The sequence below is a fragment of the Pteropus alecto genome, unplaced genomic scaffold (assembly GCF_000325575.1).
Source record: "Pteropus alecto unplaced genomic scaffold, ASM32557v1 scaffold3, whole genome shotgun sequence".
NCBI classification, from domain to species: domain Eukaryota; kingdom Metazoa; phylum Chordata; class Mammalia; order Chiroptera; family Pteropodidae; genus Pteropus; species Pteropus alecto.
In genome coordinates this window covers 55,145,300-55,153,933 of record NW_006442484.1, presented here as the reverse complement: position 1 = coordinate 55,153,933, position 8,634 = coordinate 55,145,300, and the positions used below count along the sequence as shown (strand labels likewise).

Genomic DNA, 8,634 nt, shown 5'->3' with positions numbered 1-8,634 from the left:
TGGACATTATCTTTTACATACAACTTCCTTTTCTTTTTATTTATAACAAATCTTGCCTGGCTACCATTTATTTTTTCCTTTGCAATTTGCATATATTAGGGGTTAGGTGATATGATATGGTTAAGCAAAAATGCATGGATGATATAGAATATAAGAAAATATTTAAATTGGTTTCAATGATTATTAAATCCTTACTCTCTAGGGCTGAAATTTTAAATACAGACGTGTACTCGCTTATAATAGGCCATTATAGATTTTCATAACTATTTAACATCAAACTCGAGCTTTTAAAACTTAGCACATTTATTAAACTTTTCTGTTACTCTCTTTCATATATATTTTTGTATATATATATACATACACATACATACATGTGTATATATTTTTAATACCTGCTTCTGTGCATTTTTGCTTTCAAGATGTTTATAAAATTAATCTGGGGACCACAAGTTATAAAAAACATTTAAAGAGTGAATACCCAACACTCTGTCCAGAGTCCCATAGAGGGGGCACTTTCTAAAATCTTGCCACTTATTATGTTACTTTTTATGTTTTAAAAATCAGTCAGTTTATAAAAGTTAGAAACTATTGAGTTTCTTTGTAATAATGTGAAAAATGTGTTGTTTAGAAGAGTGGGGAAAATAATTGAATAGGAAGTGGAAATCAGGAAATGGAAGGAAAAAATACAGAAAATTAAATACAAATAGAAATTCTGATTATAAAAGGAACTTTTGATTCCCCTCCCCTACTGAACTACCAATGACTTTAATTTAAAACTTAGGACAATTTTCCTTGTTAATGTATTTTAAAATAAGTAATTTTTAATAAAATATGGAAATACCTGAACATGTGAATAAACTAAAGGAATGTTTCTTAAAGTATGCGGTATACGCCATATGTTAAAAGATTTTCCCAAATAGTTGTAATTATTTTGTAGTTGTTTCTAAAAAATGAGCAGAGTTTAATTTTTGTTAATATTAATTTACATAAATGTTAGGAATGGGATGCTTGGTGCAAAAATGTCCCCAACTCCATACCAGCCCTTCTCCCCACAATATAACCAAATAGCACAGAAACTGGAATTACAAATATCAGATTTTACCGAAAAAGAGCAATTGCTTGCATACATATTACAAAAAAATATATTCTTCTATTTTATTACTCATCCTAACAGAATATATGTGATAAATTTCAATAGCAAAATAAAGTAGTAATAGCCCTAATTCAAAGTAATATAGAAAAGAATTTCAGAATCCAGAGCTACATAACTTCTATTTACTTATCATACATATTTTGGTTTAAGTTGTATTGTGTGATACTTGTAAATACTTTATTTTCCCTGTTCAGGCTTGTCAGAAGCTTAATAAGTGTCAGAATTTTGAAACTCCATGTGATTTTAAGTTTAAGGAAGTGTAAACTTAGGTAGATGCTTTAAACTAAAGAAATATCTAAGGCATACAAGTACATGTTTCCAATTTTAACTTTAAGTCAGAAAATATGATATTGACTTTGTGTACAGATATATCCCCTTGGAAATGTAGAGGCCTGTTATCACATGTACGTTCATATTTATAAAATTTTTTTTCTTTTTAATATTTCAAGGTACATTTTTCCTCTATTTGGCTGTGGTTATTTACCGGAAATGTAAAACATAAGCAAAGCGCTTGCCTGATAGAAATACTTATGAATGATGAGATTAAAGGAAGTGAATAAAGTTTTAGGCCTTTTAGGCCAAAATCATTACTACTTCTCACAACATTTTAAGAACTGAGTTGATTTTTTTAAATTTGTAAAACTGAAAGGAGACAGTTTGGGAGTTGGGGTTAACTTTAGTTGAAACTATTAAGAAACAAAAATCAAAGTTAAGATGACAAAATCAGCTTTTCATGAGTTTTTTTATATGTCTGTTTGTGTGATAGAGGGTGCTTTGAAAGGTTCCCATTTTTTTTTTATAGGAGAAAATACTAGTGCATTTATAGTATTTTTATGTTACTAAATAAAGTTCCGATACCCAGTGAGCTATATACCTTTTCATTATTAGAAGTGGACATACTCAATCTTAGAAAATAATTCTTGATATCTATCATCGATTTCAGCAACAGAGGAGCAATGGAGAGAAGGGAAGGTGTAGAAATGTATCATTTTATTTCTAGGGGCTGTAAACATCAGCACTTTTCAGAGGCCAGGTAGGTAACATAAACAAGTAAGCAAGGGAGTGTTTGTACATCAACAGGGGATGATGTGCCTGTAGAGAACTGAAGATGCATACCTACTTTAAGACATTTGAAACTAACATTTTCAGAAAGCATTGCATAAGCCAAATACAATATATCTGAGTGCCAAGTCTGGCTCATGGACCATAAATTTGCAACCCTCTTGTTACGACCCTACACTGATATCCTGGACCCAAACCAACTTCTCATTACTAAGAGATGAGGGTCTCACAATCTTTTCTATATCATGATCTCCTGCCTTTTTATTATATATGTCTGCCATTTATTTCGTCATTAAAATACAAATATGAAGAAGTAGATGCTTAACACTCAGCAGTACTTAGATGGAATCATTTTAAAGGAGTTAGAGAATATGAATACATAGCTTGTTCAAGATACTTGTTCACTCATAAATTGTTTTAAACTCATTTCTATTGAAAACAGATACTTTGGATCATTTAGTACATGCAAACTTTTCTTTTATAATAGATATTTTAATTTAGGTTCAGCTGCACACTGCAGAATGCAGTAGTTTAAACAAACAAAACTAAGGGTTTTGTTTTTTTTTTTTCCATACATGAAAGCAGCTTTTAGTTAGGTAGTGAAAGGCTGGTACATTGTCTCTACAAAGTCATCAGGGATTCAGTCTCTTATAGCTCTCTACTTTCATATCCCATGGTAAAATTCTAACATTGTGGTCCTAGATGGCTGCTGAAGCTCCAGCCATTACATTTACTTTCCAGATATCTATGTAGAGTGTGGGTGACAAAGGCTGTGATTCTCTCTTTTTTAATGGAGATTATTAAATATTCCTACCATTTAAACTTACTTATAGTTGGCCAAAATTTAGTCATATGGTCACACAAATCTATAAGGATGGTTAGGAAATAATCTTTTATCTAGGTGGCACCGCAACATACTCTACTAAATAGAGTTATGTATGTTATAAATGATATAAAAGGGAGAATAGCTCACAGGAGGTGACTGTAGTCCCCACCACAGTGAACAAAAGTGTCAGCCACTTTTGGTGGAATAGATCTGGTTTCAGTGGACAGAATGTAGTTGAGTCACCAGATCTACTGTGGTTATTGTTCGTTTCTGAGTAGACTATGAAGCCAAGAACACTGGATGGCACTTAAATATTAAGTAGCAATTCTTTGTTTCTTTATCCTCTTCAGAGAAATTTAGAAGTACTTATAACTTTTATCCAAACTAAAGTGAGCCTTTATTTTGAAGAGTATATATATTTATATATTTATAGAATAGTAGATAGGTATAGTGAATGCTTTATATTACAAACACATGTATACCGTGTTTTGACCATGATTCTTTGGGTTAGTTGGTAAGCAATCCACAGTAAGTATTTAGCTGGCTATATAACCACCTGAAAGTCTTGTTACTAATAATAGATTCTGGGCTTCCTCTTTTCCAAATATCCTGATTTAGTGAATTTGAATGGGATTTGGGAAGCTTTCTAGGTGATACTGATTTATGTTGGTGAACCACTGTATTAAATCTCTGCCTTACATGCATTGGATCTTGATATGGACCAGTTGGCTTCCTGTTCCAAGGCTACACACTGTGACTTTGGTAATAACTTGCTATTGTAATTATTCCTTTCACTTGTAAGGCTACCTAATTAAAGTTTGTAGACAAACCATCGCAAATTCACCATCATTTCTGGAAAAATAACTCAAGGCTCAAATCCTCCTCTTGGTTGGGTAGGTGAATCACTCCATGCTAAGGACACAAGTTATTAAAACTTGTTTCTAGGTGAATATATAGTTTTAATTTTCTTTCTTTTCTGACTTTTACTTCCTGCCCTTTATACTTTTAGCACTATCACCGCAGACCTGAAATTCATTGTGTTGACTGTTCCAGAAGTACACATAATGTAGGATGTGTGGTAAAAAAGGAAAGAGAAAGCTTCGTTTTGGGGATCGGAGACTTAGAAGATTGAAGTCATATTAATCCATGGCCACAGAATTAAATCGTTTTTTTAATCAAACAGTTTGGTTCTACTTGAAGGATAATTCCTATATTATCACTTGGTCTTATATAGCATTCATAAAATGTTTAAAAATGAATCAGTCACTTTTTGACCTAGTGCTTTTTGCTTTTAGACTATAACATGGAAAAGTTTAGATTTTACATATGAGAGATATAGTAATGGTAAGGTAAAAAGACTAAAATTGTTAATTATTAGTTCATCTAGTATATAAGTTTGGGCAAGTTGCGCAAGTTTATATAAGACAATGGAATTGTTAGGAAGATGTTGACATTTCAGTTTTGTTCTAATTTTCTTTCCACGTAAATTTTATGGTTATTTTACCTAAATTTCATGTAAAACTGTTGAAGTGTTATATTCAGTATTTAAAAGAGTATCTACTCTTGGCATTGCATGGGGGGTATGGGGATAGTATATTCTATGGGAAATTTTGCCTTAAAGTTGTGATCATATTGGTGGTCTTAGTGGTTTTATTTTATTTACGTTTAAAACTAAACCCTTCAAAAGAAATCAAGATGGTTCTATCTTGTACCGAATACGTTCTCTAAGGAACAGTGTATTAGGTAAATTGTAATAGTACAAGATTTTTACCTACACATTGCCTTCTACAAAGAAGTCAGTAATGTTAACAATATTAATAAATTAATATTAATATATTAATGTAACTTTGTCTCTACAGCTTTCTGGTATAATGTTCAAACTCAAAAAATGCTTATATGCTCTTTTTTAAAGTTGAGATCTAGGAAGGAGAAATGACAGTCACAGTTGTTTCTTTTCTTTTTTGAGTGTCTGTTCAATCTGAATTATAAAATCAGTTTCAAGATGACAACAGAGTATATTTTTGGTAGAAACATGGCTTGCAACATAAGCATCACAGCCTTGTGGTAGTATAAAAACTTTAGTAAGTGAAGTAAACCTGAGTTCAGCCATCACTGGAAGGACACCTAGGTTCTGGTCCATCTCTGCTATTTAGCAGTTTTGCAACCTAAAGAGAGTCATTCAACCTCACTGGGCCTTTGGGTCCTCACCTGAAATTGGGGAAATTGTATGCAACCCTGTTAATCCGATGAGACTCTTAGGAGGATCATCTGGGAACTTTACCTGAAAGTAATTTTAGAGCACTTAAATGAGACACAGAAAGTGATATTATTATCTGATTTCAGCCATCACTGATATGAACCTTTGTGGTCTATTTTTGATTTTCACCAAATCTTTGAATTTATTTTGAAGAACCTTCTAGATTTGTTGTTTTTCTGTATTTTGTTTTTTCCTCATCTCCTGAGGGAACTTGCTTCATCAATCATGCACTCTTTTCTATAACTTTAATTACTTCCTTTCTATGGGCTCTTTCCCCTTCGCCTGTAAACAGTATAGTTTTCTTTCTGCCTCCATGCCCTCGCTCATCCCACTGCACTCTGACTTTTGCCCCCTCCATTCTATTTAAGCTGGCCTAGGAAGATGAGGACTGGCATGTGTGATGTACCTTTCTCACCTCCTGTTAGTCCTTTCTCTTTTGTTTGATACCATCGACCACCAGCTTTCCTAAACTACTCCCTGAAGATTCTTGCTCTACCATCCTGACCTTTCCCCCTTAGCTTCATGGGCTTCTTCTCTTCCTATATTCCTTAGCACTTTGTTTTCTCATAGGATTTTTTCACTGGTCCTTTCTGTATATTCTCTTCCTACATCATCTATGAATCTTACTCACTCCCAGAGTTTTGCTCTACAGCTAAATGCTGATAATTCTCTCTCTCCAAACCTGAGCTTCCACATGAACTTCAGAATTCCCAACTTCCACTGGGTGGGCTGTAACCACTTTAAATTCAGTGTATCCAAAACTCAACTCATTATCTTCTCTCCTAGACAGGATTATCTTTCTTATGTAGTCCTTATATCAGCTAATGGCAACATCATCCTACCTGATGAAATTCAATTAAAATTCAATTAAAATTGAAATTCAAGCAAAATTTCAATCATTCATGAAACCCTACAATTTTACCTGCTAAATATTTTTCAAATATACTTCTTCTATGCTATAAATGCCTAAATTTCAGCCCTCATCGTCATTATTGCAGCAATCCCTGGCTTATTGCAATAGCACCTAAATTCGTCTCCTTGCCTCTCAGGGGGCCACTGCCCACTGGCACGTATGTAGATCCCATCCGTTGCCACCGTGATATATAACTGAAATCCGATTATGTCATTACCTTCTTTAAAACTTTTGTTGACTTCCAGAACGTGAAGAAGAAAATAATGTTCAAGCTCCTAAGCATGGCATATAAGATCTTCCATGATCTGGCCCATTTCTAGAATTTTAGTCACATCAGCTGTCATTCTTTGCCTGGTAATAAGGAATTACTTGTAATTCTTACCTCCCACCTAACACACATACACACACACACATACACACACACACACACACACACACACACATTTCCTTTTTTGCCTCTACTTTCTAGGTTCTACTCCATGTCATGAATTTATTTTATGTCTTAGGTACTTAAAAGTTATTCTATACATATATTCCAAATTAATATTATTTTTCAAAATTAAAAAAATCTTTCCACCATTTATTCATTCAAGTATGAGTGAATTGATTTCAAATTCAGATTTTGCAAATTATATTTGCATATTCTTGGGCAATTTTCTTGATTTTTCTTTTAGTTTTTTCATTTATTAAATTGGAGTAATAATATTTACCTTAAATAATTATCATGAAGACTACTTGTATGTAAATCACTTACACAGTAGTATGGCTCCCAACAAATAGTAGGAGCTCATCAAACTATAGTTAATATTATTACTCTGTTACTATTTAATACTAGCAATAATAATAAATGCTTATAAGATGATTATGAAAACCAAAATGTTAGATGTTATAGAAAAAATAAACAAATTTTGCTCTCAAAGAGATTAAAGTGTATGTAAAACTTCAAATGTAAATTTTGTATACATTATGGTCATTTTCACAATACATCAGTATTTTCATCGAATACTAGATGGTCTGTATTTTAAGCCTATTAAAAAAGTTTATTATTCAAATAGAAGAATTTTATTGTATTGTCTTCTATGTAGGTTTACTACTAAAAAAAACCAAAAGAAATAAAAACCTCTTTCTATTGGAGACTTTCTAATGACCATGTGATTTGAAACATCACTCCCCCTTTCCTGTTTCATACTCTCCCACACACATTTCTTTCCCCGAGATTGTTCCCAATGTGTGGGCAAGCCAAGCATGATCCATTACATGCCCCAGTGCTACCTCATGCCTGTCTACCATCTCTGTCTGTCTCAGAGTTTACTTTTTGAAAATATGATCGTCATAAAAGTCTGTAATAAAAGTTGGAAGCTTATTTTCCACACTGCGCATTGCTCTGGGTTGCATTCGGAATGAGAGGAATTGCTTCACTGCACAGGGATTTACAAGGCAGCGCCCAGGACTATTTGGATACAAAAGTAGGGTGACCATCTTTTCCCAGACTTGGTAGCACATCTCTTCATTTTCCAAAGGCTGCTGGTTTTTTCACTCCCTTTATTCCCAGGAGAGTTTTGTGAAATTGGCTCCAGAAAGCAGAAGATGATGTAGGATGTAGACACATTATTCATACTCAGACTTTCCGTATTTTACTGCACTTTTCTTTCTTCTCTGTTTCTCAGACTTTAACAAAATGATGGGTTTGACTTGGAAGGAGGTATGCACATGGAATTTTACCAGATAATTTGTAGCTATGAATTCTTTTAATTAAATCTTTGCTATTTAATATGGTTGTTCTGTGGCCATCGGCTTTAGATATTTTTTCATTATGAAATTCTAAAAATATGGATAGTTCCCATAGCAAATACAATTTATTTATAGAGATTTAATATTTTCATTGGTCTTAAATAGCAGTTATATGCTTATTATTTGCTCCCATAGTAGAACCTATTAAATTCATATATGCTAGTCTGAAAGTATTTTTAAGCCTTTTCTTGCTCATTTTTCCAGAGCTTTATATTGAAGAAGTGATTAAGTTACAGTTTAATTAAGAACAACATGTTTCTCACATTAGTGCTAAAATTTTAGCTAGAATTTCTGGTAGGATGGAATGGTGGACAGTGAGTTTAACTGGTGACCATGGGAAGATAAACTTAAAAAAAAGAATTCCTAGTTTTCTGGTCTTTGGCTACAAACATAGAACCTCTGAAATTTTATAAAAAAGGCTTATACTTTCAGAAGGGCACAGGCCATTCCAAGACAAATGAGTGATTCCAATACAAGCATTTTCTTTTATACAAGTTTGTACTGGAAAAAAAAAGAGCGTTGGGGCCAAAGAAGGAGGAGCAACTAAACATTCTGTTCGGGAGCTTGTCTTCAAGCCTTAAGGTGCTGTAAGTGTTAGGTCTTCCTGAGTGCTCATTAAAAATTCTCACTTC

General features: G+C 33.1%; 1 protein-coding gene across 3 annotated transcripts in view; it reads left to right on the top strand.

The window, feature by feature from the left end:
• COL5A2 (collagen type V alpha 2 chain) overlaps positions 1 to 8,634 on the top strand; it is a 135,484-nt gene that overhangs the window by 1,097 nt on the left and 125,753 nt on the right. The window lies entirely within an intron of this gene.